General features: G+C 48.2%; 1 protein-coding gene across 6 annotated transcripts in view; it reads left to right on the top strand.

Annotated features, from left to right (window-relative positions):
* EXOC6B (exocyst complex component 6B) overlaps positions 1–26,817 on the top strand; it is a 281,602-nt gene that overhangs the window by 623 nt on the left and 254,162 nt on the right. The window lies entirely within an intron of this gene.

Raw genomic sequence — 26,817 nt, 5'->3', positions numbered from 1 at the left:
AGCTCTTGGGGTGTCCGCAGCCCACCGCTGCCTTCCCGGCGGGGTGCTGGTAGAGCAAAGGAAGAAGGTCTTTTTCCGTCCCTTAACCCGGAATCTGTCGAAGTTATCCTTGTGCACCGTCGCCTGCCCTTTCTGTTGGTTTGTGTCGCAAAAACCATGGCTAATTGTGAAGCTCTGGGTATGGGTACAATTACCATCCTGACGATGATATGAGTTAATGCCTCTGTTTGCTTAATGGATCCTTTGTTCTCCTATTAAGCATCTTTTCCCAGTGGTTCTGGCAGTATCCTTCAGCTGGGAGAAGCCGTTGGTTAACTGCTGAGCTCTCCTCCTGCCCGAGGAGTGCAGATGGATGTAGTTGCCCGCTTAGGTGTGCTGTTCATTTGCTTTTCCTTTTCCTTCTGCTTCTTTTGGCGAGTCTGGGTCTAGCATTTCAGCCTTCTGGGTATTATTCAGTTAGAATTTTGCAGTGGTGGCTGTTGCTGACGTTGTTAATCTGAGAGATGCGGTAGCTGGATGATTAACCAAAGCCTGTGTCTTGGTGAGAAATCGCCTGATTTTGTAAAAAGAATATGACAGTTCAGATAAATTATGCACATCTCAGAGCTATTCTTGCTGGCCACTTACTGTTAGCATTGCACTCCTGGCAGAAGATCTGTAATGGATTTGGCAAACTGAGACGCCTCATTCTTCCGTCCCCTCAGCTTTAAAGTACAACAGAAGTCCTCCAAAGAACTCTGTATCAAAACCTACTTGCTGTGTTTGTAGTGCTGAGTGTGTATGTGTGTGTTAGCCTTTTGAAAGTTGATGGTACAAGAGTGAAGGATGTTTATACTCATTGTAAAGAAACTGACCAGGCGGAGAGGCGGGGCGGGGTGAAAAGTGTGTTAACAGAAATATTTGCCTTCCGAATGGAGAAACTTTGTTACCAGTGCTAAATGAGGTGCTAAATAAACTGCTAAACTTTGTTGCATTTTGTGCTGAGGGGGAAGGGGATGCCCTTCCGCAGGTTTCCCTGTCCTCTTTCAGCTGCTCTGCATCAGGAGCTGCTAAACTGGAAATCAGCGCCAGGTGGGAGCGGTTGGGTGTAAACGGGAGTCTCCTCTCCCACCCCCTGCACAACTGCTCTTCATTTAGTTTTGATATTGAAGTTCTACAGACTCAGGATTTGAAATCACTCGCATGGCTTTCTTTTTAAAAGCCCACAGGTTTTTGAGCTGTTTGATGTGCAGTGGTACTGCAGTGCTGGCACAGAATTAAATTGGGGAAGCTTCTCATTTGTGGAGCAGCAGAGCCCTGGATTTATCTTGCCCTTTTGTGTTTGTTTTTGACTTGCTGCTGCTTCCTTTCTGAAGTTCTCCTGTGAAACCTTGAAAGGTAAACCGAGTGGTAGGAGGTTTATTAACAAAACTGAAAAAACTGGTTCAAAGGTGTGGGAGCTGGCAGAATGAAAAGTGTGGGTGTGCTCATTTTGTTGGGTTTGGGGGTTTTGTTTTAGCCTTTTCATAGAACTGAGTGCAGTTGATCTTGTTTCTCGGCATTAAGGTTAAGTGAGGAGCTGGGCTTAATGTCTATCTTTGCATACCCAGAGAAGAAACATCAGTAAGCATCTGGGGCAAAGAGAAGTTTGTGCTTTGCTAATCTTTACTGCTGGTGCTTCGTTGAGAGTGTTATTAATGGTAGATGTGTAAGCAATGCCTGCTTCAAGGATTTTTACTGCTGAAACTAGACCAGCTCAGGGTAAACATGATGTGCTGCAGAGTCCGGAAAAGAGGATGATGGAAACCTTAAGAAAAAAAGTGACTCATTTCTTGTAGGCATCATGGAAGAAATGTGTCCTGAGGAGCTAGGCTGGCTTCCCTTCTAGGAACAGCAGCTCTGAAACAGACTAAACTGCTGGGCTCCTGTTGCCAGTACAGAGCTGCTCTTCTACCGGTTCCTGTCTCATTAGGGTGAGATGTTGTGACTGCAGCAGCTCCGTGTTGCCCTGGCATAGTGCTCAAGGTTGAATTGTTGCTATCAGAGGGTCACAGAGGAGTTAAGATGTTAAAATCCAGGTCCAACTAATTCATCTGTCTGGGTGGGTTTGTGTCCCACCCATCAGGGAGAGAACTTTCTGTTAGAAAAACAGCAAGTGTAGTAATTCTTGCCCTGAGGCAGAGGAAGGATGAGATGGCTTCTTGAAGTCTCATCCAGCCTGATTTTTCTGCTCTGTTCTTGCTGTGATTTTGGGATTCGAAGGCATGGGCTGGGACTCCATTGTGCTGGGTACTGTGCAGATGTGGGATGAAGCCTGCCCCTCCTCAAGGAGAGTAATTTCATTCTAAATGTAAAAACAGGCAAGGAGGGCGTGCGAGGAAGCCTTGCGACAGCCTTGCTCTGCGTGATGAGTTATTCCAGTCCCGTGTCTCTCTTCACTGGTGGCTTTAGTGCCATCAAGATCTTGTCTCTCTCTCTCTTTTTTTCTCACCTGACAGTGAATGTCATTGTGTTTGAAGGAAGACACTGAGCGAGTTCAGTGAGTCTTTGTGGGGATCCCCTTGAGTCTGCGATGCTCCTGGAATCAAAATAATCCACTTCAGGATGTCTTTCCTGCTATTCAGCCTCCTCTAATTATATCCATTGCTCCTAATTCCACTTCCTTCTGCTGTTCTAATTCCTCTTTCCCCCCCCACCCCCCCTTGTGTTATGCTGCTTGATTTTGCAGAGTATTTTTGGATGCTCTCTTTATCTAGGCTTCCAAGAATTGCTTAATTCTGCAGGCTCAGATTACCTGCCAGGAAAAAAACCCCAAAACATTCTTGCTGGAAACCTCCTCTTTAAAGTGAGCTGTGACATCAGAGTGCTCTCATTTTTATTACACTCCATTGACCACTCAAGTTGTTTGCTCTTTGAACTTTTTGGCCTTTTCAGCTTTTGGGTTTATTTCAGTGATGGGAAGCCAGCAGTGAAGTGTAATATTCCAGTGAGGATGGATGCCTTGGTGGTTTCTAATCCAGCTTATTCTTTGAGGGAAAGGTAGTCCCTCACTCTGCCAGCTCATACAGCATTTGCTGAGTGCCTGTCCTGAAATAGGTCACTTATGGTACGTAAAAATGACCTTGTTGCATGGCTGGTGCTGTCTTGCCTTCTTCTATAATTCCCTTATTTTCTCCCTTTAATTTCTCCCCTGGCTTTCTGTATAAAATGTCCTATGTTCTGTGCTGTATGCCCAAGATACAAAGGATTGACTCAAACTGGTGCAGAATAAAGACAGGAGAAACAGTGAGGTTATCTGACATCAGGGAAAAACCTCACTTTGAGGATGATGGAGCACTGGACTAGCTTGCACAGAGAGGTTGTGGAGTCTTCACTGGAGAGATACCAAACCTGCCTGGACCTGATCCTGGGCACTGTGCTGTGGCTGACCCTGTTTCAGCAGGGCAGTTGGACTAGATGGTGTTCAGAGGTCCCTTCTGATACCTACCGTGCTGGAATTCTGTGGATCTTGTGTGACATCCCATAAATGTGGGCTGTATAACTTCACCCACTTCCCCTGCACTCAGCCTGTCATCTAAAGACAAGCCTGTGTGATTATCTGAATTGCTAATCATTGAATAAAGCTCTTGGTTGCAGCCTGCAGATGTTCTGCTGCCCTTTCCTGTGCTCCTCTGCAGCATCCTCTAGCACCCAGTGTCTTCTCGTGGTTAAAATGCAGGCTTGTATTTTCAAGTCGCTGCTTTTGGGTTGTACAGCTTGTCTGCCACTCTTGAAAACCCTTCCCCTGTGCTCAAGCTGCATTTGCAGCTTTCTGAAATTGCTGAAGGATTTTTAGGCAGCATTTGCTAAATCCCCAAGTCCTGTCTGGCCACGCAGATGTAGTTACAGTATTGCTGCTGAATCCTCATTGCCTCAGGCAGATAGAATTACCTCCATACTGTAGTAGTCTCCTGCTTTGGACACTGAGGGATTGGAGCAGCTCTCTTTATCCCAGCAGTTGTTACTTAATGCAGAATTATTTGCTTTGTTGCAGGGCATGGTTGTTTGCAGCTATGGATCATGCTCCTCGCTGCTGCATTTGTAGCTCCATGCTCGGTTCTCCTGCAGTGTGAGTTGCTGGGGAAGGATCAACGTTTCCAAATGATTGTTCTCTCCAGCTGCCTGATTTCATGGCTTGTTGCTCTGCCAGCCTTTGTGTCATCTGCAAATTATATCATCAGTCCTTTTATTTTATTCTTTTTGGGGGTCTTTTTAAGTATAGATTTGCTTTTGAGATTGTTCTGCAGTGGTTGAAGTTATCATCAGCTGTGGGACTAGCACCTATCTTAAGCCTATTAGAGCATGAGAAATGTAGTATCTCAAGCTGTGATTAAGCATCCAGCCTGTGCTTTCATATAGAATGAGATTTGTAATGGAGTTTCCTATCTGCCTGCCAATGATGTGTGTTCAGAGAGGCTGCAGTGTTATTCAGTCCAAGTGTGGTGGGTTGAAGGCATAGCCTAAAACTACCCTACCAAGAAAGAAGTGAGGCACACTCGGTAGGGTAGCACTGCTACTGATCAGCTCTTGACTGAGATTAGACTAGGGCTGTAACTAAGCTATGTTCCCTAAATGCGTTATCAGCTCTTCCATGACCATATCTGGGACTACTGTTGCTCTGGTTGATCTAGAACTACCTGGCTGACCCATTTGCAGTGCTGGAAGCAAGCTGTGTGTGCATCCCCTGTCTGTAACCTCCCTTGTGTCCAGGTTCATCTTAAACAATGCAGCTGGAGGTCCTCAACTGCACTGCAATAGACTTACTTAGTATTCTAAGTCTGTTGGTTTTCATTTGGGATTAATGGATATAATTAACTTCATTTTCCACAGGCACCTCACCTTAGATCTTTCTTGGGACCCTCAGGCTCTGTCTGGGGATAGTGTTGGGACACCTGAGCTGGTTATGGCTGAGTCAGAAGTGCTGTTGCTGCAGCCCATCTTGCTGACATTGCTACTTTGGGTCCAGGCTGGAGCAAGGTGCATAGTGCTGTGCATATAGCAGCAGCTTGTCTGAGGTCCTGACTCGTGAGCCATGGAAGGAGGATGCTCTTTGATTTATTTTTCTCTACAGCTTCCAATGGAGCTGAGCTGGAAAAATTACGGCTCTGGTCCTGCATCATTTGGGTTCCTGGTGCTGAACTTGGAAAACTGAGGCTTTACTCCTAGGCATAGACTTACGAGGCTCTGGTCAGGCTGATCTAGTGTGGGGTGCCCTGCCCATGGCAGGGGGGTTGGAACTAGATGATCCTTGTGGTCCCTTCCAACCCTGACTGATATTATGACACTATACGAGTCCAGCAGGTAGATGTGGTGCTGAGTGGCATAGTTTAGTGGTGAACTTGATAGTGCTGGGTTAGTTGTTGGACTCAATGATCTTAAAGGTGTTTTCCAGCCTCAACACTTCTATGACTCTGAGCTGCTTGCTTAGCTCCTTTGAGCTCCCCAGTATCTCTGTAGTGGAAAGTTGTGGAATTAGTAAAAGTTCTGTGGTAAACATAGTTGGAAAAGGGATCTGGATGAAAAGCAATTAAATAATCCAGATTAAAAAATGTTTTGCTCTCGTAGAACTCTGTTTCACCATGTTCTGCTGAGTTAGAGCACAAATACTATTTCCAGCCCAGGGAGGAGGTTGTGTGGAGATGGGAGCAAGGGACTTGGTGGTGCTAAAAGCCAAAATTGACTCTTACTTGATTTATGAAACCCAAATGAATTTGTCCAACCAGGCACTAAGCTGCAGCATTGTTCCTAGTGTCCAGAAGTATTAGTGTGGACTTGGTCAAGCTGCTTGTGCTTACCTGCATGCTGCTTCCTGTGGCTGGGGCTGTGGGGTGTTGTTTGATGGGCCAGTGTTGGCTTGAGCAGTTCCCCATCTTTCATTTGCTCCTCCCAAGTGTTGGTGTGGTCCAGCATCTGTGTGGGTGCTGAAACACAACCCTCCCCTTGCCCACCTGAGGCATTTTTTTCAGCTGGATTAGTTTTCCCCTACTTCATCTTGAACTCAATTTGTGGCTTCCCAGCATCTAGACTTGCACAGGAGGTTTGGTGGCAGGGGACTGGGAGCCAGCTGTGATGTCAGGCATCTAACATCCATGAACTTGGATGTGTCCTTCTGTGAACCTCTTGCAATTCCTTCACCTAGAAGGAGACTGCTTTACTTAGGTGGGGAGTGTGCCTGGTTTATGGCAGGTTGGATGTGCATGGAAACCATGAGACAGAGGAGCAGGAGCAGCAGTTTGAGTCTGTTGTGTTGAGTGCTAAGAGTAGAGGCTGGCCAAGCTGGTCCTAGTCTCTCCTGCAGTGGGTGAGATGAGGATAATGGTCTGTCTTACAGATGTGAAATGAAGAGCAATGAACAGCCTGATTCAACAGCTTCCCTGTTTGTAGTTTGGAGTGGAGGAGTGAAGATGGTGCAGCATCCTTCTGATCTTGGGACTAACCCTACTGGTGGTAGTGGGCTGTAATTGCTGTAGTTTGTCATTCAGCTGAGCCTGCCTGAAGTGGACTTCTCTTACACGTGGTGGGGCTGGCTAAGAAATGTCTCCTCAAGGTTGCAGGCACTGTAAGAATTGAAGGGCATCAGAAAATCATGCAGAGGATCTGTAAAAATGTCCCAAGGTTGGATCCTGTGAGAACTTAACATGTAACAGAGCTAAAACTCCACTGAGTTGTCCAGTCTGGGCCCCCTTGAGCTGCTCCATGAGACCCATCTCTGCAAGTCCTATGGCTCACTTCATAGTATCAGTCAGGGTTGGAAGGGACCACAAGCATCATCTAGTTCCAAGCCCCCTGCCATGGGCAGGGACACCCCACACTAGATCAGCCTGCCCAGAGCCTCATCCAGCCTGGGCTTAAACACCTCCAGGGACAGGGCCTCGACCACCTCCCTGGACAACCCATTCCAGGGCTTCACCACTCTCATGGTGAAGAACCTCCTCCTCACCTCCAGATCACTACCTGAGATCCTGAAAAGTCCTTCCCCAGCCTTCCTGTAGCCCCGTTCAGATACTGGAAGGCCACAATGAGGTCACCTGGGAGCCTTCTCTTCTCCAGACTGAACAGCCCCAACTCCTTCAATCTGTCCTCATAGGAGAGGTGCCCCAGCCCTCTGATCATCCTTGTGGCCCTTCTGGACACCTTCCAGCACCTCCACATCCCTCTTGTAATAGGGGCTCCAGAACTGGAGGCAGTACTCCAGGTGGGGTCTCACCAGAGCTGAGTAGAGGGGGAGGATCACCTCCCTTGACCTGCTGGCCACACTTCTCCTGATGCAGCCCAGGATCTGATTGGCTTTCCGGGTTGCAAGTGCACACTGAGAGCTCCTGGTGAGCTTTTTGTCCACCAGCACCCCCAAGTCTCTCTCCTCAGGGCTGCTTTCCAGCCAGTTACTGCCCAGCCTGGTGGATCATGAAATGCCAACTGCCAGCAAAGCAGTGCCACGAAGGAACAGCAGAGACCGTCTAGACGCTTAACTGTTGGCCACAGAGCTTGCTCAGGAAGCTGCTTGTAACAACTGTGAATTGTCTGGTAATAAAAGCCTCACAGGATCTTTTGAAGCATCTTTCAGCCCATTCCCCTGCCACCCAGTTGGGAAAGCTGCAATCTCCTGAAAATGAGCCTGGGCCTCTCTTCATATGTACATAATTAAGCGCCTTTTAAAAGACAGTTCATTGCAGTCCTGCTTGAATTGTATTAGCCTTGGCTGTTGCTCAGGCTGATGCTGTTCAGCTCTGTTGTGGAGGGGGAAAAAAAAGTATCAGCAGCTGCTCCTCTGCAATGATCTGGTACCAGCATTAAAGATCCAGGCTGCTCTGGCTTTGTGTGGAGCACTGGCAGGCTCTCCCCTGCCTGGAGGTGTGATTTGCTTAGGTTATGAGGTTTTGCTCCCCAAAACCAAGGAAGTTGGACAGTGTGTTTGCAGAACCTTAGTGCTACAAACAGCTCTGAGATGGTGAATCCTTATAAACCCCATTTTATTTCAGCCCTAATGGGATCTGAAGGGAACAGCTTGCAAGAGTGTCCTGCTCAATTATTTATACCTTGTGTTTTCTTAGGTTTCCTCACGTTCTTTTCTGGAATTTAATGGATGGCTGTCAAAGGACAGATTATCAAATGCCTCTTCCTCTTCTGTGGGATGTGGTTGTGTGTCTGGGCTCTCAGTAGCTCACTGAGTTTGTTTTCCTGCTTAGCCTGCAAGCACCTGGTCTGATACAGCAGAGTGTGATAGCAGCCTCCTGAGGCAGTAAGCAAAGAGGGGATGTTTCCCTTGAGTCCTTAAGGAAAGGCTGCTCTGCTCATCTGCCTCGGTGTCTCCTGGAGTTGTTACTGCATATGACTGAGCAGTATTTCAGCTGGAGCTGGCAGCTGAGCTTATCCCTAGAGCTGTCCTGCCTAGAGAGGATGGCAGGAAGAGAGCAGCATGGGGACTCGGTTGATTTCAGTGTCCTGTGGCATTTAACTCTACCTAAACTGTCCTCTCTGTCGTGCTCTGTTTCTGCTTTTGGTGGCTGGAAGGATTTTTGTCTAAAAATAAAGAAAGAAGAGGACTGCTTAGCCCGTGGCTGCAGATGCTTAATAGTCCTGACTTGCTGAATCCTCTTCCCAAAGGAGAGCAAATGCAACCTTTGAGGAAAAAACTGAAATGCCTGGGATTGCTCAATCTAGAGAAAAGAAGACAGGCACACAATTCATCTGCAGATGCAGAATAGGCTGTTGAGAAGATGAAGAAAAGCTCTTCTTTCAGAGCTGTGCGCCGGCTGGGATCTGGACTGCAGTTGCAGCAGTGGGGATTTGGGGTAGATGCAGGGAAGAGCTTTTGAACCAATAGATCATGAAAATGTCCCTGCTGGTTGTATCAAAAGCTTTTCTTGACCATCCTGCTTCTGAGGGGAGTGAGGGGTGGGTGCTTATCGTATGAGACAGAGCAAATACAAGCACACGCTTCTGGAGGCCTTGGGCACAGTTTGTACCAGCCTTTCCCTACTCCAGAGCTTCCCTTGCATCCCTTCCCCATGAGTCTCTCACTAACATTTTAGTCTGCTAGTGCTCTCACATTGAAACATTTTACAGTGGTGAGTTCTGCAGTTTCCTTGTGCATTGTATGTTCTACTGGGTTTGTTGGTTTGTGGTGGGGGGTTGTTTTTTGCTAGGACAAGGTCTAGGCTGCCACAAAGGCTTGCAAGAAATAGCCATGTATTTCTTCTTGCTTTCCAGGCTGAAAGCTTCTTGATTCCCTCAGTTCTCCTGGTGAAGCTGTTGTGAATTGCTCACGATCCCTGTTGCTTTTCTTGGTAGCTTTTCTCACGCAGCTGTTACCTTTCTGTGCTGAGGTGGGAAAGATCAGAGCTGCACGGAGTGATCAAGATGCAGATTCACATCTTGAGATGTGTCGAGCGGCACAGTGATGTTTTCTGCTTTGCTTTCTCTTTCTTGCAGTCCCTGTGGTCCAAGCCAACACTTCTGCCAATGCAGCCACAATGCTGCTGGCATCTCTCCTCCTCAGGGCTAGCAGTTAATTTAGAGCCCCTCACTGCTGGCATATTATAAAGGCTTTGTCCCCTGTCCCTCCCCTGCAAGTGTCCTGCTTTACACTGCTGACACTGAGCTCTATTTGTCATTTTGTCACCTGATACTCTGTGTTGTAAGATCCTTTGCAGCTTTTTGCTTTGGAGTGGATCCAGCTGAATAGTTCTGTGTCCTCTGCAAAATGTCATCTTGATGTTCAGTGTGTTTCACAGCAGAGAAGGGGTTGAGCTAGGGGAATATCAACCTTCTGTTTTGTCCTTTGAATTCTCAGAATGCTTTTAACATTCAAGTGCATTGGGTCGACCAGATCCCCCTCACCAACAAGTCTGACTCCTTCAAAGAGCATTAGTGAGTAAGATGTGTGAATGCCACCCAAAGCAGCTGCTGTTTCCTTTGTTGTATTGTACTTTTTACATGTTTGGGACTATTTCATAAACCAGACTTCTGCTTTGCCCTGTGACATGTAGTGCTCTGTAGCTTGCAGGATTCTTCACGCACGGCAGAAGCCACTGAAGCAACCAGCATCATGGTTTTCATCTTCTGCTCTCTTGCAGCAGCCACAGTATTAGTGAGAGGCTATTGCTGATCTGGGGCTTGATTCACAGAATATGAGCATGGTAAGGACTGGAAGGGATTTCTGGTGATCAGCTAGTCTAACCCTGCTGCTGAAGCAGGGTCACCCATAGCAGGTTGGCCAGGATCACTGTGTCTGGGTGGGTTTGGAATCTCTCTAGAGAAGGAGACTCCACAGCCTCTTTGGGCTGCTTGCTCCAGGGCTCCAGCACCCTCACAGCAAGGGAGTGTCCTTCACTTTTAGATGGAACCTCCTGGGTTCCTCTTTTGTGTCTGTGGGTCTGTCCTGTCGAGGTTCCTATGCACATCATAAACACAGTATGGTAGTTCAGAGGGAATCAGTGCTGAATCTCAGTGTACCCTCTGCACTTCAGCTTCCTTGTGCCTGTGGCACAGGTGGTGTTTCCCCTAAGCAAGTGCCCAGTGCTTCTGGGGAGAGTTGTTCCCACTCTCACTGGGTTTGAGGAGCCACCAGAACAGCTCCTCTCAAGAGTGTGCTGCCAGTGGAGCAGCAGTTCCTTCAGCCTAGCTTGTGCTGCAAGGGCAGCAGGCTGTGAGCTGGGTTACCTGTTCTGCTGCATGCTGTCCTTGTCAAGCTGGTACCACCCCCAGTGCCACAGTTCGTTAAACAATCTGCAAATACGAGTCTGGGCTTCCTGATTTCCTGTAGTAGGAGGTAACACCCTTTATTATCAAATCTCTAAATGTAGTTTTAGGTCGTGGTGAAGAATTGTTTCTTTGTAGGGCCCAGCCTGTTTTCCAGAAGTGAGGATGCACAGCGCTGGAACTTCCTCTCCCTGCTTCCAAATCCCTTTTGGTTTGGAAAAACCAGTGTCCAGATAATTAGCCCTCCTGCTGGGCTGGCCCTGGGGCTGGCAATTTGCTCAGGCAGGAGACACACACAGAGGCTGATTTGTGCTCTTTTAGTCGCTTAGATACAAAGGAGCTAAGTGGCAGGAGCTGAGCGGAACAGCAGGTGAGCAAAGCCTCTGTTTCTGCTGCTTCTCAACCACAGCTGTTAAAGCTGAGGACGAGGCTCATCATAATCCTACTTTTTGGAATGGTCTGGTGCCTCTGGGATTTTAAACAGTGCTGGGAAGGTTCTGATCTGCAAAGGTGACTTTTCCTGAAGTCTGTGTGGCACGTTAGGCTCTTATTTAGCAAGCTGTTGCCTGGCTGGCTTATTAATAAATAGCTTCTAATCTGACATCCCAGTGGGTTGTGAGTGTGCCCAGCATTGTTACTGGGGTGGCAGGAGCACATGAGATGAAGGACACCCTGTGCATGGGAAGAAGCTTTTCAGGGCACTCTGGAGAGTGACCTGCCCTGCGTGCCCGATGTCCTGTGTCAGAGCAGGGCTGTCATGGAGCTGATTTCTCTTGGCAGTACCCACTCTGGGTGTGGTGACATGTCCTCCACAACAGATAGCAGTACTGTTAGCACACATGTCCTTGCATGCCCTGGCTGTGCCAGGAGGAAGCCTGAGGATCTGCCCTTGGGTGTATTAATAGATGAAGGTTTAGCTCACGAGTTGTGTGCTGAGCTGTGCCTTGGGTGTCCAAGGCTTGTCATTAGCTGCTGTCCCAGTGAGAGAAAGTTCTTCATGAAACTCCAGAACTGACTGAATGTGGGGGAATGAAGCCTTCATGAGCTTAAGTGTCCCCATGGTTGCTGCTGCTCCTTCTGCAGATGCTGTGCTTCCCTCTTTGTGCCAAGAGGGTGAGGGTGCTGGTAGAGCTGCAATAACCTCATCCCTCCTCTGCACCCCTCTCCCTGGGTCAGTCTGCTGATGATTCATGTGCATCTCAGAGGAGCTTTTTTTCCTTCTCAGCACTGAAATACTTCCTTACCTCCCATTCTGTGACAAATAAAGCTCCAAATGTCTGCCCCAAGCTGCTAGCTGGCTGTGCTCCTCCCGTGCAATACCTCCTGTGGGTGCCGGGGCCAAGGATACCAGCTCAGGGGAGCAGGATGTGTGGCTCTGGTGCTTAGCTATGTGATGGCTTTGACTTTCAGATCCAGGAGAGCAAGCAAACAAAACTCTCCTCCCTAAAATCTGTCAGTGGTTTGCCAGAAATTTGCCAGGTCTTCCATAAAAGGTTTACTGGGAAGCCAAGCAGGGTTGTGGTTTTTGTGTCTGTTGGGTTTGCTTTTTTCTTTTCCCCTGTGGCCATCCAAGAGGAACAGAAAGGGAAAAGAGGAGTGTAAGGAGCTTCCCTCTCCCCAGGCTGAATAATGCAGAGCTTGAGAATAATACAAACTGCTGGAAATGTGGAGGCAGCTCTTGGCAATGTTTTGGGTAATGGGCATGGCTGTAGTTTCCTTTCAGGCTGATGTCTTGAAGCCCAGGTGAGTGTCAACTTCTTGACTAGCAGACAGAATCTTCCCTGTTAACAGAATATTTTCCCAACATCATAGTTCATAAGCTAGCCTTTGCTTTCCTCCTGGGTGGGTGATTGCTTGGAGCTAAAGAGAAAAGATGGTTGAACCGACTCAAGAATCCATTTCTGCCTTTCTCTGTCCGTTTTGGAGAGAGCTGAATGCCAGAAGATAATAATCTGCTGGAGAAGCTCTGCCCTTCTTGAGAGGAAATATATTGTTATCATTCTCAGCTTGCCCTTTTCCTGACAGCTCACAAAATGTGATGCTTCCTTTACAAGCTGATGTGGTGCAGCTGACCTGGGTGGCCTCTACAAGCATGGAGGAGACAGCATAGCTTGTACCCTGCGGTGGGAAAACTGCTTGTTCCTTGGGAGAAGACTGACCCCCACCTGGCTCCAAATTGCTTTCAGGGAACTGTAGAAAGCCAGCAGGCTTCCCCTCAGCCTCCTTTTCTCCAGGCTAAACAATTCCAGTTCCCTCAGCTGCTCTTCACAAGACTTCTGCTCTAGACCCTTCACCAGCTTCCTTGCTTTTCTTTGCATGCTACCCAGAATGAGAATGATGAGATACTGGACCAGGTTGCCCGGAGTTTGTGAATCCCCCATCCCTGGCAGTGTTCAAGGGCAAGTTGGAAGGGGCTTTCAGCACCCTGGTATAGTGAAAGATGTTCCTCCTCACTGCCAGGGGCAGGGTCTGGATGATCTTTGAGGTCCCTTTCAACCCAAGCTCTTCTGTTGTTTCTTATGAAACAAACCACAGATGCTGCAGCCACATGGTGATGGTAGGTCCAGCCCATCTTTTGCCAAGAGCAGGAGGACACAGCCTCAAGTTGCACCAGGGGAGGTTTAGGTTGGACATGAAGAACAACTTTTTTCCCCAAAAGGTTGTCAAGGCCTGGCCCAGGCTGCCCAGGGTGGTGGTGGAGTCCCAATCCCTGGAGGGGTTTCAAAGCTGTGTAGATGTGGTGCTGAGGGGCATGGTTTAGTGGTGACCTGGCAGTGCCTGGGTTAATGGTTGGACTTGATGATCTTAAAGGTCTCTTCCAAACCAAACAGTTGTGTTGTGTGGTCTTTGTGGTCACTTCTCTGAACTGGTGGCACAGCACACTGGAATCCTTTTGGGATTATTTTTGCAGTGCAAACTGGAAACACAGCAGCTGGGCTAGGATGGGTGCATGGTGTTGGCCTGGATCCATGGGGACATTTATCTTCTGGTCAAGAGAAACTGGAGTTTGGGGTTACCCAATTCATCCTGTACTTGTGGTCTGTGCAGGTGTGGATTTCTCTCTCACAGCTCCTGGGATCGTGAAGGTCTTCTCCAGCTGAAATGATTCTATGAATAGGTGTGTACCCTTCAGTGAACAATAAATGCTTGTTGGGATGGTTGAGACTATCCTGCCTGTGCTACCCTGCTGTCAGCAGGCAAAAAAATAGATAATAAAAAGAGGGAAATGTGGTGTGTGTATTTTATTGCTCCCCCCTGCCCAAGCTGCAGCAGTTTGGGCCCATTCAATAGAATGGAATTAACCAGGTTGGAAAAGACCTTTGAGATCATGGAGTCCAACCTATCACCCAACACCATCTGATCAACTCAACCATGGCACCATGGGAAGATGATTCCTCTGTGTCTGCCTGCTCCTGTCTGCTAGTGATTTGTTTCCTTTTTAGAGTAGAATAGAGTTAACCAGGTTGGAAAAGACCTTCAAGATCATCGAGTCCAACCTGTCACCCAACACCATCCAACCAACTAAACCATGGCACCATGGCAAGATGCTAATGGGAAGATGGTTCCTCTGTGTCTGCCTGCTCCTATCTGCTAGTGATTTCTGTTTTCTTTTTAGAATAGAATAGAATTAACCAGGTTGGAAAAGACCTTCAAGATCATCAAGTCCAACCTATCACCCAACACCATCCAATCAACTAAACCATGGCAGCAAGGGCCTCATCCATTTTGTAACGCAACCATGTTGCTAAAAACAAAGTTTGGGGTTTCAACTTAACCTTTGCCAAAAAAGATCCCCACCAAATCAACAGCTGCTTTCTGTAGGTTCTGTCATTCCTTGTTCCTGTGTCTTTGCTGCTTGCTTTGGAGGCAGCAACTAAAAATGAGCCTTGGTTTTTTTCCTGTCACTGTTGGTATTGTGCCATGATTTGTTGCATTCGTGGCGTGCCAGACAAACTTGTGTGCACTTCATGTTGGAATTCTCCCCAAAATAGGTGCTGGAAGGGAACTTGAGGGATGACAAATCCATGCATTGTAAGTGAAATATGTCAGGGATGTTTATGTTTTTTTATGAAAGCCTTCAGATTTATTGTGTGGCTTAAAGGGAGTTAACTCTTTGGCCACAGTTAGTTGTAATAGGAAAGATCCCCAGCAGGTCTTTCATAACCATTTTATGGATCTGTTGTCCTTAATCTTCTGCACTCAGTCTTCAGCTCTCCATTCACTTGGGTTTCTTTCTGAAAGGAAATATACCAAAGTTGAAGTGACTGACAGAATATTCTCTCCCAGGAAGTGTGATCTAATTTCATTCCTCTCTGCTTCTCCCAAATAATAGAAATTCATGCACAATAACTGGCCAGGGTTAGGGCTGGGCCAGCCACTAGAGAAGTGCCAGAGGCTCTCTGTGAACCCTTCTGCCTTCCCAAAGGGAATAAGGGAGAGAGAAAGATGGGGTGGGAAAGAAACTAAACAGCTGGGATGGAAATGAGAACAATCAAATGGAATAGAGACAAATAGATACAAACCAATATCCAACCCAGCCCCTGATGGCAATGATGTCACCATTGTCACCACGGATGCTGGGGGCAGGCGCTAGGAAAGTCTCAGCCAGGACTCAGCAGCAGATGGGAACCAGGATCAGGAACTGGATTCAGGAACTCAGGGATTTGGGATCAAAGGCAGAACAGAGTCCTCCTTGGACATTGGTCATTGAATAAGATCTTCACCCTAGTGATCCCTCAGCTTTCTCCTGAAGATAATGTCCATGGGATTTAATTTCTTGTTGGCCAGTCCACTTCTCCCCACAAGTGCCACCTTTGGCTTCCTGCACCACAGTGTGGCAGTGCCCTTGGTGTACCCAGGAGCAAGTCTAAGCCAGAACCTGTCTGCAGCCCAGCCCTTGGCAGGACCTCTCCCCATCAGCTTCTCCCTGCTAGGAGCAGCCCCTGGCTGTGCAACCCTGCCCTGAGCTGCAGAAAGAGCCTCAGTGAGCAGAGCCTGAGCTGAGAAGTCAAATCCCTGAGCAGAATTAGCTCTGTCCTAGCTCAAACCACAACACTAACCTTGACATAAAGTTGTGTTTTATTTTCCTTCAAAGCAGCTGCCTGTTGGAGATACAGGCAAGGCCAGGCTCTGGCTTTGTAAAGACCAGATGCAAAGCCCTGTGGAATGTCCTGCAGCTGGGATGCAGACTGCAGCTTTGTTTTGACTTCAGGCTCCTTTCTTTAGCTTGCCCTTGTTGCATGGTCTGTGTGAATGAGCAGGAAGGGGTTTTGGTCATACAGGTTAAAAGCACAATCACAATGACTTCATCTTGACCGTTTTTAGTGCTGATGCTCGGATTTGGGTCTGGTACAGATTCATCCGAAGTGTGATGTGCAGGATATTCAGTTGTATTCTGAGGATAGCTAATCCCAGCTAGGCTGCTTGGGCAGGGCTTTTAAACTCGTTGGAAACTAAGTTACAATGCTAAATGACAACTGAGTTAAAAGGGCAACATAAGAGGGATGTAGAAGCTTAAGTGCCTGTTTAGTCTCCGAGCCTGCCCTCCCAAGTCCTCAGTCTTTAAGTGGCAATAATAACAACCCCCTGTTTTAATTACACACTTGGCTGAAGCTGCAGTGCAGAGGCTGTGGAGCGCTGCTGAGGACAGAAAAATAAATGGAAGCTGGAAATAAAAGCAGGAAGTGGAAGTTGAGATTCAACCTGGCTCGACCCGAGTGACGTTTAGTTGAAAAATAACTCGCCTTGGAGTGTCTGGCAGCGCACACAAAAATAAAGCTCCTTGTCGAGAGGAGAATCTAATCCAAAACAAAGAGTCCTGATGGGAACAGCGCACTTGAAAGGTACTGCCAGCAGGGGCTTCTTGTAGAGATCAGTTGCTTTTGTGTTTGCACCCTCTGTAGGTTGCGATCCACGCTGTGCCTAAGGAGGAGGGATGCACCCAGTGCGCTGCCCACAGCCTTTGTGCTGCAGGGCTCCACACGCTGCAGCCGCAGACTGTTTTGCATCGGGAAGGACCTTCCAAGGTCATCTAGTCCAACTCCTCCCACAGCGAGCAGGGACATCTGCAACCAGAGCAGGTTGTTCAGAGTCCTGTCCAGCCTCACCTTCACTGTTGGCAGGGATGGGGCATCTTACCACACCCAGTGTAAAATACTTCTTCCTTCTCTCTAGTCTGAATCTCCCTCTTTTGGTTTCAAGCCATCATCACCACTTGTCCTGTCACGACAAATAAGTCTGTCCCCAGCTTTCTGATCAGCCCCTTTAAGTACTGAAGAGCCACCAAAAGGTCTCTCTGGAGTCTTCTCTTCTGCAGGCTGAACAGCCCCAACTCTTTCAGCCTGGCCTCACTGCAGAGGTGCTTCAGCCCTCAGATCAATTCCTTTGGCCTCCTCTGGACCCACTGCAATAGGTTAATGTCTGTCTTGTGCTGAGGGCTTAAGAGCTGCATGCAGTATCCAGGTGAGATCTTGCTAGAGCAGAGCAGAATGGAGTAATCTTCAGCTTGCTTTCCATGGGATAGGCAGGAATGAGGGAGAGGGCCTGAGGAGAGGGGAAGTTAATGCTGAAAGGTAGGGTGGAGTAGGAGACAGGTTCAGAGAGAGGAAACCAATTCTTGATCGAGATTCTGTGAGCATTTTACCTGCTAGCTGAATGTTCTGATGCTTGCAGCCCCAGAATGTGCTGGTAATAGACTCTTTGTGCTTTCAAGTCTTGACTGAGAAGATGCTTCTTCTGAGCTCTGCATCCAGGCTCAACCTCTGTGACTGAGGTTGTGGTAAGAGCAGCAAGACTGCCTGGAGGTGATTTCTCAGCCTCCTAAAGTGAGGAAACATGAAGCTCCACAAGATTTGGTGAGATTCTATTTGGAGTGTTGTGTTCATCTCTGGAATCCTCAGCACAAGAGGGACTTGTGGACTTGTTGAAGTGAGTCCAGAGGAGTCCACTGAAATGATGAATGGGCTGGAATAGATTTCCTATGAGCAGTGGAGCTGGTGAAACGTTGTCCAGAGAAGTGGTAGCTGCCCCATCCCTGGAGATGTTCCAGGTCAGGTTATATGGTGCTCTGAAGAACCTGCTCTAGTTTCAGATCCCCCTGTCCACTGCAGGAGTGTTGGGCTAGATGGCATTTCAGGGTCCCTTCCAACCCAAAGCATTCTGTGATTCTCTGATCTTCAAGATCTCCTTCAACCTAAATGATTGTGTGGTTTTAGGTGCTGTGGAGCCTGACCCTGCTCTTTGCTCTGGTGTGGTGCTTTTCTGACATGGAATTTCACCAGAGTGGATGTTTATCTGAAGTCTTCCCATCCTTGTTTTCAGCCTGAAACGCCAACTGGAAGGCTGCTGCTTGCTTGGCTTTTTTTTTCCCCCCTCCACTTAGAGAGACTTTAATGAGCTCTTGGCATGCTATTTTGAGTCTTCTTAATGTGGGTTGTATTTTTAGAGCAGCTCCTACTTGAAGTGGCTGCAGCCCCGTAAAGATAATTCCTTGGTCATAAGCTTCAGTGTCTGAGGCAGCTGCAAATAACCATTCCCAAGGGGTGGGTGGAGGAGCACGGGTGTGCAACTGCCCCACTGACCCATCTCCATTCACTCACTGCCATGGCTTGGGATCTGCATCAGGAGAGGTTTCATGGGGAGCTGGTTTCTGTGACTTTGTGGTTCGTTGTTGTGGGTGTGTTGGTTGGTTTGGGATTTTTCCCCCCCCGCTCTGTGGCTGGGATGATGGAAAAGCTGAGGGATGATTTGGGGACCTCAGTTAGATTTGGACCTTGACAAAACCAGCAGCTACTAATTTTTATTGCTGAGTGCAATAGATACAATACAGGCCCTCCCAGAGCCATGCTAGGATTTCACAGCCACCCTGTGGGATGGGGAGTGGGCTTAGGACTGGCTGGGGTCTCCTCGGCGTGGGCTTCAGACCACTTGCCCTTTACTATCTCGGGTGGCTGTGGATGTTTCTGATCAGCAAACTTCCTCTCCAGGACTTCAGCCCAAACCTGATATCTTCTCTACAGGTAGAAACTGTGTTAATTTGTCCTTGACTGGCATCAGCCTGATCACACCTAAACCAAAGAGTGCTTTCAAAGCTTTGAAGTGTGCCTTAAATTCATCTACCTTACTGCTGCAAGGCAGCGGTTCTGATTTTTCCCACGTGGAGTTTGTGAGCCTGGGTGGCTGCTGTCAGGGGATGGGTGAGAGGGACAAATCTCTTTACAATCTGAGCAGGTGGGACTCATAAATAGTTGACTGTCCTGATCTAATCAGGAGCCCTATTTTTACACATCCTGTGCTCTGTGTGTGTGTTGGGGTTTTTTAAAGGCTGAACCAGCGTGCTGTTTTTCCCCTTGCCCACTTCCCAAACAGGAAAAGTCAGGGCTTTATTTTTTCCTCTCAGAGATATTTAAACTGCTGCTGAATGGCACTGCTGTTTTGACAAGCTGAAGGTGTAAATATATGAGAGGAGGTTTGGCTCTTTAATCTTCACATGGGACAGGGCTTAAAGAATTTCCTTCGTCAGGCTGTGGCTCACGCAGCAGCCTGGGTGGGGGTTGTGGTCTTTGCTGCGTGTTGGTGTGGAGGTGAAGTGGCTTAGTAAGCTGCTCTGTTCTGGGGAAATACCCTGGGGTAAGAGGGTTCATTTATTGTGTAGAGGGATGAGGTGTGTCTGGTTATCACAGAATCCCAGCATGGTGGGAGTTGGAAGGAGCCTCTGGAGATCCCCTAGTCCAACCCCCCTGCTAAAGCAGGGTCACCCACAGCAGCTTGCCCAGGATCCAGGTGGGTTTGGAATCTCTCAGGAGAAGGAGACTTCACAACCACTCTGGGCAGCCTGCTCCAGGGCTCCAGCACCCTCTCAGCCAGCATGTTTTTCCTTATGTTCAGATTGAACCTCCTGGGTTCCAGTTTGTGCCTCTTGCCCCTGGTCTTGTCACTGAGCACCACGGAGTCTGGCCCCATCCTCTTGCTTCTGCCCTTTTAGCTTTTGATCTGATCATTGATCTGATCCCTTCTCAGGCTGCTCTCCTCCTGGCTGAACAGCCCCAGGGTTCCCAGCCTTTCCTCTTCACAGAGATGTTCCAGGCCCCTCAACATCTTTGTAACCTCTGATGGACTCTCCAGTAGCTCATTGTCTCTCTTGAACCGGGGAGCCCAGAACCAGACCCAGTACTCCAGGTGTGGCCTCAGTAGGGCAGAGCAGAGGGATAGGAGAACCTCCCTTGAGCTGCTGGTCACAGTCTTGTAATGAGCCACAGGATCTCACTGGCCTTGTCCAGAAGGACCCACTGCTGGCACAGAAAAAAAAAGCTCCATTGCCCAAAATACCATGAACCAAATGGATGGAAATGTGCTGGGAGGGGATGCAGCTGGAGAGACAATCCCTTGTCTGCTCCAGCAGCCCTCACCCTCTGCTTTCCCTGGCTAAAGTAAGGATAGAGTTGCAAACCCATAAAAATCCCAGTGAAGGGTTTGTGTGCTCTGTGTTAGGGCTGGGTTTGGGTGTTCATGGATGTAGTAACTTTGGAATGATTCTGCCTGCTTTGAGAATCACTGGGCTGCTCTGTGTTTATGAAGGAGATCTGATGGCCCTGATAGCCTGGAAATGCCTGGGCTGTCTGATAAGAAGCTGCTCCACAGCCCCTGGGCTGAAGAAGCGATTTAAGAGCGCAGCGTTGCACGTGGTCCATCAGGTACTGCTTGTAGCTGGAGGCAAAGCACCCTGCAAATTGTCAAAGCTTTGTGGACGATTTCTTTGTTTTCTGTGAGTGTGTTTTGTGGTGTTTTGGTGGTGGTTTTTTCTGTTTAATTTCCCCTGTGGGGACACCAAGGTCCTTTGAAGCAAATTGGCTCCAGGCCGGAGACGTTACATGTTGGCTTTTTAAAATTCCTTTTGCACTATCAGTTGGACACAGCATCCTTTGCTTCCTGTCCTAAATAGCTGCAGAGACTTGCTTTGTTCTGCCTTACTGATAGCTCTGTTTTGAGTAGCACATGGAGCTGGAGTCTGAAAACTCTCTAGGAACCTTCAGAGAGGTGATCCCCGTCTTTTGGGGCGTCACTTTGCTCAATGAACTTAGGCTTCTTAAGAGCAGTTAACAGAGTAACACTAGAAAAGAAATCATCAGCTCTTTGCAGTTGGAAATAGCTTGAAAGCTGTTGCTGGAGTCATGAAACTGCAAGCTCAGAGGGATGAGCAAGTGGTGCTTCTATGCTGAAGCTGTTTCTTGTGAGGCTCTAGAAAGTCTGAGCAGAAGTGGTGAGCAAAGGGACCCTGAGCCTGGGAGCTCACTGGGATGGGGAAAGATAGGGTCAGAGTGAAGACTGCTGAGATGGAGATGGAAGAGTGAAGCTTGGCACCTGGTCTGAGGTATCCAAATGACACCTTTGTTTAAAGGTATCAGAAGAGCAGCCCTGAAATAGGAATTTGCTTTTTGCCAGCTGAGCTGTCTGTTCAAGGTGTCATCCTCATGGCTCTGGAGATCTTCTGATACGCAGTTTTGAGATTGAGAGCAGCCTTGCAGACAAGAACTTGGGAATAGTGGTGGGTGAAAAGATGGACATGAGCTGGCACAATGCACTCACTGCCCAGAGCCTGCTGATCCCCAGCAGAGTGGGCAGCAGGAGCGAGGGGGGAGGGGGGATTCTGCCTGTTAGAGCAGGTCCAGAGGAGGCCATGACAATTATCTGAGGCTTGGAACCCCTCTGCTGTGAGGCCATGCTGAGAGAGTTGGGGTTGTTCAGCCTGGAGAAGAGAAGGCTCCAGGGATACCTTCTTGTGGCCTTTCAGTACCTAAAGGGGCCAAGAAGAAAGCCAGGACAGACTTTCTAGCAGGGCCTGTTGTGACAGGATAAGAGGTGATGGCTTTAAACTGAGAGGGGAGATTTAGATTACAGAGAAGGAAGAAATTGTTCACATTGAGGGTGGTGAGACATTGGCCCAGTTTGCCCAGAGAGGAGGTAGATGCCCCCATTTTTGGGCTCTGTGCAACCTGCTCTAATTGCAGATTTCCCTGCTGACTGCAGGGAAAGTTGGTCTGGATGACCTTTAAAAGTCTCTTCAACCCAAACCATTCTATGATCTTTCCTGTTCTGCGTCTCACTGTGGTCATGGCTTTAGTCTTTTAGCTGGATCTCACTGAATGGACCCAGGAAATGAAATTAGGCTCTGTGGGTTGCTAACAAATGCTCTGAAGTTGCTCTCTCAGTTTTTGCTTGACAAAGCACAATTTTCAGCATCGTTTTTCTTGGCTAACTTCATCTGGAACCTGCTGACTTGCTGTTATCTTCCTGCTCAATTATCCTACAGAGCTGTGCAGATTTAATTTCTTCTCTCTTTTTTGTTGTGCACTTGGTAGATTTGCAGCCTCCAAGCTGGGAGCTGGTTCTCTGTGGTGCAAGCAGCAATGAGAGTGTGTTCCTCTGTATTGGATGCTCCTCATGAGTGGTGTAGGTGCTGGCACTGAGCAGAGATTGAGCTGAGAAGTCAAATCCCTGAACAGAGTTAGTTCTGATCTAGCTCAATCCAGGACAGAGAGGGAAGCTTACAGGGTTTTGAGCATGCTGCTGTGTAGTTCTGGGGTGCTGCTCAGTTCAGCAGGACCACAAGACTTGACCAAGCTCTCCTGACCAAGAGCTGCCCTGTCTTGCACTGGTTTGGGTAGTCCTGTTCGAGGCAATCATTGGCCAACATGTCTGTATTCAATCTCCCCTCGTGATGATCTAAGCAGCATTGCTTTCCTTGACAGTGTTTCTATGCTTCCTCCTCTGACCTTTGCACAATGCAGGTCATAACTCCTGAATCAAGGCTGTGACCTTTGCTTGAGCAGCTTTAAGTTGAGATTAGGTGTCTCTAATAGATGCTGTGATGAAAAGTTTGTCTGTCTTGATTCTTATTACCAAGGGATTACTGTTAAATCACTGTCTCGTAATGGGAATTGGCCCAGCTTTGGTGCCTGGGTGGACTGAGTGCAGGAAGCACTCCCAGTAAGTAATATTGGTGATTAAATAGTAAATGAGGTGAACAAATCAAGCTCTTAAATACTTGGACTCCTTCAGTTTTCTCTTTAAGCCAAACTGATGGCACTTGGGTCCCTTGGAGGCCAGTTTATCTGAGCCTTAAATCAGTGTTTCTGAATTGGTTTCAGCTTATCCTTTCTCTTGCAGTTTTTGAAGTGCTGCATCAACAGTGTCTCTGCACAAGTGTTAGGCAACAAAGGCTTTCTGTGACACTGATGGCAGGAGCATTATTCTGGAATGGAAACTGTAAGCAACTTGTTCCAAGCAAAAGCTGTTGCTCTGATCTCTTGTGGTGATTTTGTCCCTGCTGATGTGTTCCATGTGATTCCTATTTCTCCTTTTAATGTGGCTGTTAGTGGAGACCATCAAGTCCAGCCTACGACCTAACACCACCACATCAACCAGACTATGGCACTGAGTGCCACATCCAACCTTTCTTTAAACACCTCCAGGGACAGCGACTCCACCACCTCCCTGGGCAGTCCATTCCAATGTCTAATTCCCCTTTTCATGAGGAAGTGCTTCCTAACATCCAACCTAAACCTCCCCTGGTGCAGCTCCAGGCCATGCCCTCTCGTCATAACATGCCAGTGCACTGATTTCTCTTTTTTGGGGGTAGTTCTCTATTTCTTCTCCCAGGCAACCACCAACAGAACAAGAGGACACAGTCTCAAGTTGCGCCAGGGGAGGCTTAGGCTGGATGTTAGGAAGAAGCTCTTCCCAGAAAGAGAGATTGGCCTTTGGAATGTGCTGCCCAGGGAGGTGGTGGAGGTGAAGGTATTTAAGAAGAGACTGGATGAAGCACTTGGTGCCATGGCTTAGTTGATTAGATGGTGTTGGGTGATAGGTTGGACTTGATGATCTTGAAGGTCTTTTCCAACCTGGTTAATTCTAAAAAGGAAACAGAAATCACTAGCAGACAGGAGCAGGCAGACACAGAGGAACCATCTTGCCATGGTGCCACGGTTTAGTTGATTGGATGGTGTTGGGTGATAGGGTGGACTCGATGATCTCAAAGGTCTTTTCCAACCTGGTTCAGTTCTGTTCAGTTCTGTTCAGTTCTGTTCAGTTCTGTTCATTGTTAATCAGCAGCAGAAGCAACCTGCATTCCCAGTGCTTCAATGAGCATGCGCTGGTAAAGCAGAGCCCTCTAATACCCTTGTTGAGCAACAGCCTTCCAAGTGGTCTCCCTTGTGGTGAAGCTAATTTGTCCTTTTGGGGTTTGTTTTTGCTTGCACAAGAGTTTTGTTTTTGCTGGTTGCCCCAGCTGATGTATGGCCCTGGAGATGAATGGTTGAGAACAAGCTGGCTTTGTGTTTTGGGGTTTGAACTTTCAGCATGGGCTTTTAATTACAATTTCATGCAGCCGGAATGTAGGAGCCTGTCCAGTTTAATAACAGCAGAGATCAGTTAGAGGTAAAACCTCCTTGCAACCTTTGGAGACATTTGCTTTCTCAGAGGTATCATAGTATCAGTCAGGGTTGGAAGGGACCACAAGGATCATCTAGTTCCAACCCCCCTGCCATGGGCAGGGACACCCCACACTAGATCAGCCTGGCCAGAGCCTTGTCCAGCCTGGGCTTAAACACCTTCAGGGACAGGGCCTCAACCACCTCCCTGGACAACCCACTCCAGGGCTTCACCACTCTCATGGTGAAGAACTTCCTCCTCACCTCCAGCCTCAATCTCCCCACCTCCAGCTTCATTCCATTCCCCCTAGTCCTATCACTCCCTGAGATCCTGAGCAGTCCCTCCCCAGCCTTCCTGTAGCCCCCTTCAGATCCTGGAAGGCCACAATGAGGTCACCTGGGAGCCTTCTCTTCTGCAGACTGAACAGCCCCAACTCCTTCAGTCTGTCCTCACAGGAGAGGTGCTCCAGCCCTCTGATCATCCTCGTGGCCCTTCTCTGGACACCTTCCAGCACCTACTATTAAATACTGTTGTGGGTACCTGGCACAAACAGAAACATAGCCCAGAGAGTTTTTGTTGAGTCATGATAAGTTTTATACACTCAGACCTGCTTTGTGTGTTTGTTTGGGGTCTAATCATAGAATCAATAAGGTTGGAAAAGACCTCAAAGATCATCAAGTCCAACCTGTCACCCAAGACCTCATGACTACTGATTTTGTTTGTTTGTGCTTCTGTTGTTGTTTGTTTTTTCCTGCTCTCCTGCACCTTGCTGCATCTCAGGACAGTGTTTGTATGTTGAAGGAAGAGGCTTTGGGTCATCTGGTACTTTGTGGCTGACTTTTAACTCTGGATGTGTTCAGTTGGATTGTGGATTTACCTTGTCACCCCTCAGGCTGGTGGAAGGCCAGCTGGGCATGGTGCACTTGAGGTTGGCTTTTGCTTGGTTTTGCTGCAGTGTATGGAGGTGGCCATGAAGGCCAACACCGTCCTGGCTTTGGCCAGCGCTAGTGTGGCCAGCAGGACCAGGACAGGGATTGTCCTGCTGTACTCAGCACTGGTGAAACTGCACCTTGAATAGGGGGATCAGTTTTGGGCCCCTCACTCCAAAAAGGACATTGAGGTGCTCTGGTGTCCAGAGAAGGGCAAGGAAGCTGGTGAAGGGGCTAAAGCACAAGTGTTGTGAGGAGCAGGTGAAGAACCTGGGGTTGTTCAGCCTGGAGAAAATGGTTGAGGGGAGACCACCTGCCTCTCTACAACTACCTGAAAGGAGGTTGGTGCCAGGTTTGTGGGGGGTTGGTCTCCTTTCCCAAGGAACAAGCAACAAGACAAGAGAAAATGGCCTTGAGTTGCAATAGTGGGGGTTTAGGTTGGACTTGAGGAACAATTTCTTTCCCAACAGGGTCATCAAGCACTGGATCAGGCTGCTCAGGGCAACGGTGGAGTCCCCATCCCTAGAGGGATTTTAAAGCCGTGTGGAAGTGGTGCTGAGGAACATGGTTTGGTAGTGCTGGGCTAAGGGTTGGACTCAATGATTATTGAGTTATATTCCTGCCTAAATGATTCTGTGGTTCTGTTTCCCAGGTGCTAAGGCTGTGGTGGTAACCCCAGTCCTGGAGCTGATTTCTTGCTGCTCCATTCTGCTCCCTGCCTTGCCTTTTGGCTGCCTGCAGCTAAAGGAGGACTGAAATTCAAAGCACAGGTGGCAAGTGTCAACTTTGTTCTTGCAACTGATGAGAAACATATTGAGCAAAGGTCTGATCTAACAGCACTGATGTTTAAATCAGCCTTCCTCAAGCTTTTCCCTCCCAGCTCCCACAGTCACTGGTGCTTCTCTGTGTTTTGTGATGGGTGCTGGTGTCTTGTCACCAGCTGATGCTGGTGGATTTTTGTGTCTCACCATTGGAGTTTAGCTGCTAGTTTAGGTCAGGTATGACCTAACCAACCTATGCAGAGAGGCTGTGCTTATAGCCAGTGAATCCAGGTGACCTGATCTCTTTAGCTGCGGTTCGGATGCAGGAATGTTCTGGCCTGGGAGACAGCTGTGGTGCTTTTTTTCTCCCTCCTGTTCTTATGTAAAGTCTTGGCCATAACTTTTCTTCCTGCAGTGTTTTAGACTTCCTCCGACTTTGAGTCTGGCCTGGTGGTGTGATAATTTGGGGCTTTCTTTGGTGCCATCAAGTGGCACAACCCTGTATTGTCTTGGGCGAGATGCTTGTGGGGAGGAGCAGAGGCTGCAGTTAGGGAATGAATTGCTTTGCTCGGGGGTTGCGTGGGGTTACTGAGGACGTGCCTTGTGTGGCAATGTCAGGAACAACTTCATCTCGTCAAAGGGTGATTTTTGTCGAGGATCTAATGGATTGCCTCCCATTTCTCTCTCGTTCCTGCCTTTCTTGATTAATCTCAGGCGCCACCTTACTCAAGCACTTGTGCTTTACAGCCTTTGTTTCTAAGCAGCTTCTGAATTGAATTTGTAGTTGAGCTTTGAAGAGCTCAATTTGGATGCGTTGAGGGATGAGACAGAAAAGTAGTGGGTGCCCAGTAGCCCAGACTGAACCCAGCATTTCTTTGACAGCAGCTCTGAGGATGTAGAGCAGAAGCAGATAAGCCATGTTTTACCTTACCAAGGACATCCCAGATTCTGCACCTTTTGCTTTTTCCACTCCATGAGAT

Source organism: Melanerpes formicivorus, unplaced genomic scaffold (genome assembly GCF_026170545.1).
Source record: "Melanerpes formicivorus ecotype bairdi unplaced genomic scaffold, bMelFor1.0.p_v2 SCAF_18, whole genome shotgun sequence".
NCBI lineage: Eukaryota > Metazoa > Chordata > Aves > Piciformes > Picidae > Melanerpes > Melanerpes formicivorus.
The sequence above is the reverse complement of the archived record's forward strand: the minus strand, read 5'-3'. Positions and strand labels throughout refer to the sequence as shown.